The sequence below is a fragment of the Protopterus annectens genome, chromosome 1.part2 (assembly GCF_019279795.1).
Source record: "Protopterus annectens isolate FY-2018-M chromosome 1.part2, PAN1.0, whole genome shotgun sequence".
NCBI lineage: Eukaryota > Metazoa > Chordata > Ceratodontiformes > Protopteridae > Protopterus > Protopterus annectens.
The window spans coordinates 988,333,296-988,346,434 of NC_056727.1; the positions used below are offsets into that span (position 1 = coordinate 988,333,296).

Genomic DNA, 13,139 nt, shown 5'->3' on the forward strand with positions numbered 1-13,139 from the left:
GGTGTGCAAGTAAAAAGAACATTTCTTTTCTTCTGCTCTTTTTAATGCTTTTGTGTATAAATCTGGCACACTACAACACTCTGTGGTTGGAGGCCATTAGTGCATGCATCTCACCTGTCCTTGATTTTATATAACTTCCATATATTTATCTCATATTAAAATGTTTGCTATATTACTGTAAATTAGTTGGTCCACACTGAGTGCTTATCGTATGTGCATGCATATGATTTGCTTGCTGATAATTAACCTTTTTTGGCATAATAGTTAAGGTCTTTGCCTCCTGTGCTCAAGGTGCAAGGTTCAGGCCTGATCTCCAGCTGTGCCTGTTTGGAGTTTGCATGTTTTCCTGTGTCTCTATGAGGTTCCTCCCACCTCCAAAAAATAAGCTGAATGTTTCCTTCTTAGACTCCCCAATGAATGGAGCTGTGGACAGCAGCACAGACTCTATACAGTGCCCTATAGGGGAAGAATTGTATAGACCAACTGCCTTTGGCATCTTCAAAGATGTACAGTATCCTCAAGATAAGTGAACAGTGATTTCAGACTGCACACTGTGGCAGGGCTAGCCACTTAGTGGTGTAATATGCCTCTAGGTGATTCGGTCATATTGACTAATGTCGCCAAATGGGAATGTATATTTGCTAGTGATAAGTGTGTTGAGGACCCGGCCTATTCCAACCTACGCCAGGGGCCAGTGCTGACAGTAGGAGGGATGTATGTGCCCCTGTTGGCCATTGTTTGCCCACCATAAATTCCCAGCAGCCCTGGGTCAATAAGCTACTGGCCTACTTTTGTCCAGTTGCCCAGCCTGGGTTACCTGGGATAGCTCCGGTTTTAGGTCCAGCTTTCACTCAGTCAGTCTGCCATACATGAACTAAGAATTGCTACACTCTCTGTAGATTGACTGACATGATAGAGCATGGAAGTGGATGACATGATGGTACTGAAGAGACTGGGCATCTTATGTACCTAAGAAACAAGATGGAAGGGTGATGCAGTAAACCTGCTTGTTTTGGGATCCAGAGTCTACTGCTCAGGAGGACAGGCTAGAAGTGGTTTGGGAATTGTTGTGAGAAAAAGGCTTCAGAAGGCAGTGAAGGGTGTCTTCAGAATTAGCGACAGACAGATGGCACTCATTCCACTCTAATGATAGGATAGCTCATAATCTCAGCCTGTGCCCCACAGCATAACAGTGGTAGTGAAGAGAAGATTACATTCAGACAGCAGTTGCAAGACCTACTAGATAAAGCAGGACAACAAGAATTAGTGTTGATAATGGGTTGCATGAATGTACATATTGGGACAGACAGAACAAGGTATGAGGACTGCTTGGGTCCACATTTGGTGTGACAGGAATAAAGGAGAGGCCATTCTAGACTTCCGTCTGACAAATAGCTTGATAGTAGTGTAGAATAAAGACAATAGACTTCTCCTCATTCAGTAGCTTTATTGCACATGTGTAGGAGCCTCTGAAAAAATATCAGGGCGACTCCCAGAACAAACAAAAACTAGCTTATATAGACTATGAAATGCTGACTCATTAGAAAAGTAATACTGAACAAATAAGAACACTGGAAGCATGATTAACCAATAAGGGCATTCACTGTAGCTCTGAAGTTACATGATGTCATTATATCTCTAGGAGGAAAAGAAAATCGGATGCATTTCCATGTATAGACATGTTTACTACTTTCAGACAGTCCCTTCTCTCAGTAATTTTTCACTGTGTGCAGACTGTCACGTCTCTATGTACAGTGCATTTCAGGTTCATGCATGTAGTCACATACTCAAACTTCCCTAAGGCACTTACATTTTCTTTCATTCTTTAAAGTAGCCAACCCATTACTCAATAAGAGAATGTCACAAGATCACATACAAGAGTGTCCAACATGCAACTCAGATTGAATTACCCCTAGTAAGAAAAGGACACTGGGGTAGAATCAGTGATTGTAAAGTCATCCCCAGTGAAGCAGCCAGCCCATGGCATAAACTAATGTTTGCCAAAATCAGCTGCAAGCAGTAGTCAGAGAAGGCTTTAAGGTCAACACTAAGGTCAACAGATGCTAGGCTGAAGACCTGGAAGTTGACAGGAGTGAAAGTATAACAGTTTAAGGAATTACTCAAGGCTGTAACACCCAAAGAAAAGTAGGAAGTAGGTAGAGTTGAAGAAGGCAGTGGCTCAAAACAGCATGTGTGAGGACTGTAGAATAGATATGTGGCTGAGCCAGGTATGACAATAAGGTACATAAGGAGAGCTGGTGGGGGAATGCAGAAGTCCATGAAGCCTTCAAAAGAAAGGAGTGCAGGAAAAAGTGGGAGATAGAAAAGACGTACCAGGCTACAAAGGAGAGGCTAAGAAAGGAGTTGCAATAGCAAATAAAACAGGTAATCAGAGGCATTCTACCAGCTTCTGGAAAGTGACTCAGTAGGAGGCACAAAGAAGCTATATCAGGTTGCAATGTAAAGACAGAAAGATAAGGAAGATAGTTACATCTCTAATAAGGGATGCCAGTAACAACCTGCTTACCATACCACAGGACATCTAAGGCAGATGGAAGGAGTGCTTCCAGCAACTTCTGAATGAAGAAAATCCCACAAAAGCTGTACTGCCCCAGACGCAGCTTACAATCAGAGAAGAAGAGGGGCCCACCATAGAAGAAGTAAGAACAGCACTAAGGAAAATAAAGTCAGGGTAAACTGCAGGCTGAGGTGAGACTACAGCAGATATGATAAAGATGGATGAGATGGGGGAGAAATGGCTCCCGAGGTTACTCATAGTGTGGGGAGAGAGGCGTATCCCTGATGACTGGAGAATAAGCGTACTTGTGCCAGTGTACAAGAACAAATTGCAGATCCACGACTGTGGGCAGTACAGAGGTATCATCCTGTCACATTGCTTGAAAGTTCTGGAGAAAGTAAGATGGGCAGTTTGGATTCAGATCAGGATACAGCAGAACTGACGCAGTGTTTGCAGTGAGACTGTTGAGAAGATGCTAGAGATGAGGAAAGAGTCCAAATGGGCTTTCCTAGACTTGGCAAAAGCATATTACAAGGTCCTATGAAGGTTGATTTGGGCAGTCCTGCAGAGATTCTACGTCCTAGAAATAAAGGACACAACGACTCAAGTACGAACAGTGTTCGGTCTCACAGAGGGGTTCCCAGTGGGAGTGCATGTGCATCAGGGTTCAGTTCTGAGCCCACTGCTTTTCAAACTGGTGATGGGTTACATTAGCAAACCGGATGGAGGGGACAGATCAACATTGCTGTATGCAGACAATGTAACATTACAGGCAGATTCTGAGTTAGAATTTCAGCAAAGGATAGGGGAATGGAAAGCAAAACTGAAACCACATGGCATGAAACCGAGTACAGATAAGACTGGGGTAATGGCAGCAAATTGGGGAAATCAGAAGAAGCTGAGAACTGAGATGGGAAAATAGTGGAACTGGTGAACAGCTTCAAGTTTCTGGGAGGGGAAGTTGAGGAGAAGGGAAGTCTGAATGAAGAAGTCAGCGCTAGCGGCTGCAGCCAACCTGCATAGAGCCTCATGTATAGTGTATGACAGAAGAATGCCAAAGAAGCTGAAAAGTAAGGTGTACCAAGCAGTGGTGTGACCAGTACCCGCGGTGGTGGTGCTGCAGTAGCGTTGTCGCCTCACAGTAAGACACTGTCCGGTTCGATTCTCAGCTAGAGCGTCTTCTGCGTGGAGACATGCGTGAATGGGCGTACCTTCGTTGAAGGTTGTGCGTCAGGCCTGGCAAGCCGGTATGTAAAAATCAACTGCCAATCATTAGCGGACCGGAGTTCCGCTGTGGCGACCCCTAACCGGAAAAAGCCGAAAGACACAAACCAAGCAGTGGTGTGACCAGTACTAATGTGTGGTACAGAAACCTGGGTAGTAATGGCAGAGCAGGTGTGAAAGCTAGAGGTGATTGAAATGAAGTGCCTGAGATGGGTGGTATGATGCACACTGTGGGGACAGATGAAGAAATGAGGACACGAGCAGAAGACAAAATAGCTTCAGTTGCAGAAAAGATCAGAGAACAGATTGTTGTGGTTCAGGCACTTGTGCTGAAAAGTAGAAGACAATCTGGTGAAGAAGATTTGGGACAGATGGGAGGAAGACAAGGAAATGAGGGCATCTAGCAAAGAGCTGGATGAATTGTTTAAGAGAAGATCTGCGACAGTCAGGCATGAGTGTTGAAGGCAGAAGTCTGGCATTGAATTGAGAGAGATATCTACAGCTAACATGACACCCTATCCCCATGTAGAAAATGGGGAATAAAGGGGGATGATGGTGATGAACGTTTTTGTGATTAAACTTGTACAAGCTGCAAGTTAACCCATAAACCTGTATCTGTATTATTTTTGCATTTGTCATTTATTCCTGAGCTCAGATATTCCCAGCTACACTTCTGCTGAGAAATATTTCACTGCACTGAGTTTTCCTGTCCTTACGGCTGCAGTACTTTCTTAACCACAAATGTGTATGCAGATTACATGTGACCAGGCAGCTCCCATTAGGGAGTATAGCTATATTCCAGCTTTCTGTGAAGCATTTTTGTCTGCAGAAAATGTTTTGTTATTCGGCTGTGCATCTCCACAACCAAGTGCTGTTAAAACAGCCTTGGTTCAGCACAGTTTTTCGAGTGGAAGTCTCTTGTGAAGTCGGTGCTGGCACCCATGTTTGTCAGCAAATCACTGTCACAGTAAATGTTCAAAAGTACACTTTACGGCAATTTACTCCATCCGTCTTCTGCTGTTCTTGTAGTTTGGTGAGTGGAAACAATCTATTTTATGCCTTTTCTTCCAGTGTCATACATCTGTGTCAGGAAGGCATGTGCAATTTGCTGTCACACCACATGCATTTCTGACCATGCTGTTATTTTCTTGCCTTTGTCCCTGTTGTCTGTGGGTCATCAACTCCCTTGTGGTCAATAAGCTCATACATTCTCTACTACCAGGGTATGGGTTGACGTGGAGGGTCCCATATATTAGGCAGCCATCAGCAGGGGTTCAAGGGTTTTTACTTATTTCCCTAACATTTCCCCACAGATGCTTAGCTTGCAGAGTGGAAGGAGGACTTGCAGTGTGCTGATCTTGCTGGTTATCCCTTATTTCTCCAAAGGATCTTGCCAGAATGCAGCATTGCTTCCTCCCTCTCCACTACGGAAATCATACATATGTATTCTTGAAATGCCCACAACCCTCCCTCCTCTCCCTCACTAGCTGGCTCCTCAAGTGCTGTAACTGCTGTTTGAACTCCCACATGCCATTGCCTGGGTCACAGTAAGGGCTATATTCTTCTGTTCCACCAAGCCAGGCTACGTATGGTGCTATTTTCTGCTGAACCTATATACCCATTACTACTTTCTTTAAATCCAGGGACTTCAAACATGGAAATTTTGCAGAAGTCATTCAGTCTGAAGTGCATGAAAGAATGTTATAATAGTGTTGCTTTCATGATAGGTGTCACTGAGATAAGCATGATGTTGCCCTTACCATGAGCTTCAGTGCTTTGAAAAAGTTTGCTAGTAACAGGCATTAGTTGGTAATGGCAGTCGTTCAGGCATCTCCTGCAATGAAGATATGGCCAGCTTTGTCGCACAGAGGTGAGATTTCTATTGGTGCTGCCTGCACGCCAAGTTTGGGAACAGACTCAGGATGTAGGTGGAGCTAGGTGCGTGGCATAGGAAGAAGCAGCCAACGGCCAACTCTCCTGTTTTGGGGTAGGGGTTGGGGAGAAGCACTGTTTTTACAACCTCTGATCAAGGCCCAGGAGCCTTATTGCTTAACAGTTCAATGTTAAGTTGTCAATCTCACCTTCATTTTTGCTGTATGGGTTCGGAGCCGAACCTCGGCTCCGACTCAGCCTATTACTAAAGCTCGAGAGCTATTTTTACCGGCTCGAGGCTATCCTATGTCCCATAATGCTAGGTGTCATATACCCAGATCTCGTTTGCCGCTTCAGCTACGAGGTTGCGTTTTTCACCGGCTCCAGGTCGTATTAAAAATTTTTTATATTTGCAGTTAGTTTTTGTAATTTTTCTCTTAGTAGTTTTTGTCCTAGTAGTGTTAGTAGTGTACCGGCTAGTTTTCCCTTCCTTTTCCTAGTAGTTTCTTCTCTCTCTCTCCACCCTTAAGGTGGATAGGACTTCGGTCCTTTTCTTTAGTTGGTAGTTGGGGGTTCCCTTTGAGTGTCTGTGTGGAATATTGTTCCCTTCCCTGTAGCGAAGTTTTTAAAGTAGTTGTTGTGTGGGTCTTTCAAGAGTTTTTGAGTGTGTTTGTGCTTTGTGTGCTTGAATAGACTTTCTGTCCCAGTCCTGTGGTATCATGTCCAAGGATACCAAGGTCTCAGGATTTAAGAAGTGTGACTCGTGCTGTCAGAAGATGTCTCTGACAGACGGTCACACTTCTTGTGTATATTGTTTGGGCCCTCTGCACCTGCAGGACTCTTGTTCTGTCTGCCATGCCTTCAGTCCAAGAGCCCTGCAGGAATGCAGAAACAAGCTCATCCTTAGGGGCTTGCTAAAGCCTGAAGGTTCTCCGACGAAGCCTCCGTCCGGTAGACCTTCTAAGCCCGCCAAACCATCGGCTCCATGTCCGGAGCCGGCGCCGAGCGGACCTCCTTCTGTCTTGTCGGTTCTGGCCAGAACTGATGCATCGAGGCTTCAGTCGGCTCCGACTTTAGTGTCGGAGCCATCTCCAAGCTGAAAACGTTCCCGATCTCCTTCCTTGGAGTCGGTGCGTTCGGCTCCGAAGTCCCCTTTACTATCGGAGCGGAGCCATAGGTCTCACTCCTCTCGGTCTTCCAGGCTGTCAGATCACGACCTCGAGAGGGTAGTCAGTAGGCTCTTAAAGTCGCAGGCGCTGGCCCAGATGTTACACAGCCCTTCTCATCAGACAGTGGCTACCCCAGTGCCTGCTCCAATTCCTCCTCCGACTCTTCCTTTGAGCTAGGAGCTGGAGATCGTTGGGGTTAGCACCGTTGGGGCGGCGGAACCAATACCACTCTTGGCTCCTTCGTCGGCTCCGATCCCTTCTTTGGTTCCATCCTTGGAGGGATCCGGGCGCAGAGACTCCCTCGTCGGCTCCGAGGGGGTGAGTGGCATCGGACCCTTGTCTGACCCCGTTCTCCCTCTCGGAGCCTCGGCGCAGGTGAGTTCGGCACCGACATCGGCCTTGGTGCTGGGGGGAGCCCTTATCTCTTCGGAGTTGGGTCCCTCTTCCCTGCCTGATAGGAGCGCTTTTGAGGTCATGAGCGTGCTGGCTCCTATACCGGCACCACGGTCGACCCCGTTGGCCCCTCCCTCTATGGTGCCTGCTTCGGCCTCTGCCTACCCTCCCGACCCCAAGCGTGGAGAACCAACGCTCCAGGTAGCCCCATTGGGCATATCCGCCTCTTCCAAGGCCTCCCCGGATCCTGCAAGGGAGCCCCCTCAAAAGAGAACATGCAAGAGGAAGCATGTGGACTCCCCTGAGGCAGTCACATCAGACACCGACCTGGATGAGTCAGAAGGGTCCCCAAGGTCCCCTGCTGAGGATGTCTCCTTTTCTGACATCCTGGAGATTCTCAAGCAGAGGGGGAACTGGTCTGCCCTCAACCCTTCCGAGGACGAGTTGGTGTACGTAGATGCGTTTGGTTCTCACCCTTCCACCTCCTGGGTGTCTCCGCCTTTCGACCCACTCATGGATGTGGTGGCTCGAAAGGCGTGGACGCCTCCGGATACTATGGAACCAACTCCCCGGAGGCCTACAAAATTTATTACAGCCCCTTCTGACAGGCAGTTTTTAACTAATGGCGTCCTTGTTGATGCCATGCTGGTGGCGGCGGCCACTAAGAAGGAGTTGGCTGACCCTTCATTACCTGTCCATCCTCCTAATAAGGAATCTAGGACTATGGACAGGTATGGTAAGCGGATGTTTTCTTCAGCGACCTTTGCCATGCGGTCGCTGAATTATTTGTGCCATTTCACCCGTCTTCAAAGAGACCGTCTCAAAGAACTGGGTGATACCTTACAGGACCCATCAGCTGCGGGGTCTCAGGAAAAGATCAACTCCCCGCTGGCGACCCTGAACTCTATTGTCAACTCCTCCATGCGGCTCATTTCCTATGCAGCCGATGGGGCGAGTAGGGCTGCAGGCACGAGTGTTGCTCTAAGGAGACACGCCTGGATGCGGCTTTGTAACTTTGCTGACCCCTTTGAGGTGTCCTTCACTAACACCCCCTTTGATGGTTCTGCCTTGTTTGGACCTCAAGTGAAGGATACATTGACCAGGTGCGAGCAGGAAGGCAAGACTCTCTCTGCCGTGGGAGTCCGTTTTTCCACTCCTTCTAGACCATACCCTAAGCGTCAGAAGAATGGCAAAATGTGGTTCCGCAAACCTCAGGGAGTACTGCTTGATGCATGTGGTGAGCTTCCCTCCAGAAGCAGAGGAGGGAACAATAATAGACGCCGCCCAAGGGGCAGGGGAGGTCCGCAGAATCAGGGTAGCAGAGAATCTTTCTCTGACAAACCCTTCCAACACCCCTGAGGAGTTGCCCGACTGTCTACCTTCGGAGGCAGTCGGGGGAAGACTATCACTGTACCCAGAAGCCTGGCATTCCCTCATGCAAGACAAATGGGTACGGTCGATCATATCCGAGGGTTACAGAATTCCCTTTATTCACACCCCACAACAGCCAAAAGGGCCCCTTCCAGACGTTCCACCCGATCTGAGGGATCAAGCAGCACTAGAAATTTCAAAGCTGCTAAGAAAAAGAGCTGTCCAGCCAGTCCCAGCAGACCAGCAAGGATCCGGAATCTACTCCAAGTTCTTTTTGGTACCAAAAAAGACAGGGGACTGGAGACCTATTTTGGATCTCAGCAGGCTGAACAAGTCTGTTCAAAGAACGAAGTTCCGGATGGTCATGCTACAGTCCATTCTACCCTTTCTGGGTCAGGACAATTGGATGTGCTCTATAGACCTTCAGGATGCGTACTACCATATCAAAATGAACAGGTGCTCCAGAAAGTTTCTCCGCTTTCGGCTGGGAGCCAGTCGCTACCAATTCAAAGCCCTGCCCTTTGGCCTCACCACAGCCCCCAGGGTGTTTACCAAATGCATGGCAGTGGTTGCGGCTCACCTGAGACGACAAGGATTCCAGGTGTTTCCATATTTAGACGACTGGCTCCTTACTGCCACCACCAGAAGTCAACTACTCCAGTCCAGAGATTATGCTGTCCAAACTTGCAACGAGCTAGGTATCTCTATAAACTTCTAAAAGTCTGCCTTGTCGCCTTATCAGTCTATTACCTTCATAGGCGCCGTTTTAAACACTGTGGAGCTGTCAGGAAAACTGCCTGTACAAAGAGTTTCAGACATTCACGATCATGTTCAGATCCTTCTACAGGAGAGCAGAGTCCAGGCCAGATTCGTACTAAAAACCCTAGGCCTCATTGCAGCAGCAATCACATTACTCCCCCTAGCTCGCTTTCACATGCGGATCCTGCAGTGGATGCTATTTTCCCAGTGGTCCTTTCAACAGCTTCCAATGTCACACAGCATTCTAATCACTCAGTCATGCAAAAGGCACCTTTCTTGGTGGATGGTCTCCCCTCCGGTACTTCAGGGAAGACCTTTTGTCCTTCCTCCTCCTGTTGCTACTGTGACAACGGATGCCTCCCTGATCGGGTGTGTGTGGGGGGGGGGCACTTTCAGGGCAGGACAGTCCAGGGCACATGGCAACCCTTCGAATGCCACCTGCACATAAATGTCTTGGAAATGAGAGCAGTACTTTTAACATTGCGGGCCCTTCAAGACTCTCTATCCACCAGGACTATTGCAATTCAGACAGACAATATGTCTGTAGTGTGGTACATCAACAAGCAGGGCGGAACCAGATCCTACCCCCTATGTCGAGAAGCACTCAGACTTTGGCAGTGGGCGATCTCTTCTCAACGGTTTCTGGTAGCAACGCATATCCCCGGGAAGTCCAACGTCATAGCAGACAGGCTGAGCAGAGCCATTCTCATGCCCCACGAGTGGTCTCTCAACCAGCTAGTAGCGGAAAGAATTTTCAGAAGGTGGGGTCAGCCCTGTTGCGACCTTTTCGCAACCCCTCAAAATAGCAAGTGCCAAGACTTCATCACCCTCTTTCCTCTCCCAGGTCTTCCCCCCAGAGACGATCTAGTCCACGATTGGCCCCGGGGTCTTCTGTATGCTTTTCCCTTAATTACTCAGTTAATCCAGAAAGCAACTGCTTTGAGATCCAGAATGATCCTTATTGCCCCTTACTGGCCTCGACAAATTTGGATGTTCTTCATCTCACATTGCTGCAGTCCTTACACTTGGGTAGTCCGCTGTCCTCGATCGGCTCGAATATCAAAGTATTAGGCTGACGTCGGTCAAGGCGCTTAAGACTGACATCAGGACATCAGGGTACAAATGCGCATGACCGACGTCATATCCTCAGTCTTTTTTGCCGCATGGTCCGATGCAGAAGCAGCGTTGCAAGTGCCGTTCGGCGTTCTGAAATTTTTCGGAGTTTCAGACCAAGTCAAAGTTGGCTAAGTACCCCGTTGGGGAATATTTTAGTTTTTTCTTGCCTCAGTGGTTTACCGGATGTCAGAAAAAGTGAATAACTGTATTTCTTGTGGGAAGCAGATACCGCATAGAGATTATCATACTTTGTGTATTCCTTGTTTGGGGCCTGAGCACGACGTTGTTGGGTGTCGCTTTTGTGCTAGGTTTAATAAGCGCACTATTGCGAAGGTTAGATTGTGCTAGGTTGGTCTTCGGAAGCGGTGCAATTACAATATGCCGCCGGATGCTCCGGCCCGCTTCTTCAAGAAGCGCAAAGACAAAGCAGCTAAACCCGGCAAGAAGAGTCGTCTGCACGGACGCCGGTTCTTGGAGGCGTCAGTGGAACCGGTGGTTCCACCGGAGGCTTCTCTGGAGTCCCAGGGGAGACTTTGATATTGCAGGATTTGGCCTCTCAGGAGGCAGGTCAGGCTGAAGGGGCTTCTCAGGTTACTGTACTCCCTCCCTTCCTAGGGTGGTTAGGCCCTCTCCTTCTGTTTCCAAGGCTTCTCCCAGAGGCAGGCCAGGTTTAGCTTCTGTTGGTGTCACTCCTAGTTCTTCAGGATCTGTGCCCAAGAAGCACATGCTCAAAATGGCAGAAGATTTAATTACTTTGATTAGGGGTTCTTTGCCCCCTCCTGATAAGAGGCCTAGGGTGGAACCAGAGTTGGGGAGTTTTGAGCAGGTTTCGGATGTTTCAGAGTCTTCGGCTGAAGACTTGCAGGAGTATTCTCCTTATTCTGATTCTGATGTGGATGATTCTACTCCTTCTGCTTCTCCTCCAGAGGATTTTTCTTTTTCAGAGACTCTTCATTCTATGAGGGAACATTTTAAGTGGGAAGGTCAGGACTTCTCTGATTCCAGGAAAAGGCTTAGGGAATTTTTGCTTTTACCCCAGCATAGGCCTTTGGCTATTCCTCCTGTTCTGGATGTTGTGGAAGATGTGTTTGCGGAGGCTTCACTTAACCCTGATTCTTTGCCTCCTGCTCCTGTCCAGGTATTACAGGGTGCCTGAAGCTCATAAATATCTGTATAAGAGTCCTAGGGCGGACCCAGAAACAGTTAGTCAGGGACCTAAGGGTGTCAAGGCCTCTGTGGTAAAAAATCCGGTTCCTCCAGATAAAGAGGCCAGAGCTTTGGATAGATGGGGAAAGAAAGTATATACTTCTTCCACCTTAGCTATGAGGGCTTTGAATTGCCAGTTTCACATGTTGAAATATCAAAACTATCTTCTTTCTCAATTGAAGTCTAAGGTAGATGCTCTGGCGGAAGGCATTGAGTGTAAAGAATTACAAGATTTGGTACATGTTTCTGAACAGGTGGGTAAGCATTCTTTACAATGTGGATTTGATGCTGTACAGGCCTCGTCTAGGGTGGCTGCCACTGGGTCAGTTCTTCAGGCACGCCTGGCTGAGGGATCAGAACTTATCTGACCATGTTAAAACAAGGATTTTAGATGCTCCTTTACAGTCTGATGTACTGTTTGGTTCACCTGTGGAGGCAGTTTTAAAGAAAATGGAAGACAAGGCTAAGTCTATGCAGACTGTTAAAGATTTTTTGCAAGTTCAGCCTCCAAGTTTAGTAGGAATTGGCCTGCTAAGGGGTGGACGTACCCTTCTTATGATTCACAGTCTAGGGAAGATCTAGGCGTGGTAGGGGTAGAGCTCAGGGCTCTTTCAGACCTAGAACAGGAGTTCACCTGCACAGTCTTCGGGGAGGGCAGGGCCAGTCCTTTCGTAAACAGGCCCAATGACCTACCTTTTCAGCTGCCAGGGCCTTCTTGTCTGGCAGCACCTTTGGGAGGAAGGTTGGCACTCTTCAAAGAAAATTGGAGTTTAATTACCCAGGACAGATGGGTATTGGATATTATACACCAAGGTTACAGGTTTTATTTCCATACATTGCCTCCTTTCAAAGGCATGCCAGACGTTCCTCCTCAGCAAAGAATAGAGGCTCACAAACAAATTTCTCTGCTGCTGCAAATAGGGGCCATACAGCCGGTCCCTCTGCCAGAAGTAGGCCTAGGATTTTATTCTCGCCTGTTCCTAGTACCAAAGAAGGGGAACACGTGGAGACCAATTTTGGATTTATCTATCCTCAACACTTATCTGGACATTCCCAAGTTCAAAATGTTGACGTTACAACAGCTTTTACCTCTGCTGGGCAAAGATCACTGGATGGTGACTCTGGATCTCAAGGAAGCTTACCTTCATGTTCCTATCAGGCTAAGTTGCAGGAAGTATCTGCTGTTTCGAGCTGGGACTTCTCATTAACAGTTCTCTGTATTGCCCTTTGGCTTATCTACTGCCCAGAGTGTTCACAAAGTTCTGGCTCCAGTGATAGCTTTCTTCAGGCTAAAAGGAATACAGATCTATCCTTATTTGGACGATTGCCTGATTCTGGCCAAGGAAGGGAGGGACGAGCTTCTTCATCATTTGCAATATGTGATAGCAGTGCTAAGATGCCTGGGGTATTCTGTGAACGAAATAAAGTCCAGTCTAGTACCCTCTCAAGACATGTGCTTTCTGGGTGTGAGACTGAATACAGCATCCCAGATGGCCTTTTTGACCCCGGAC

At 47.6% G+C, this 13,139-nt stretch overlaps 1 protein-coding gene across 2 annotated transcripts in view; it reads left to right on the top strand.

Annotated features, from left to right (window-relative positions):
* The window catches only part of ADPRS (ADP-ribosylserine hydrolase), a 692,814-nt gene that overhangs the window by 525,059 nt on the left and 154,616 nt on the right, over positions 1–13,139 (top strand). The window lies entirely within an intron of this gene.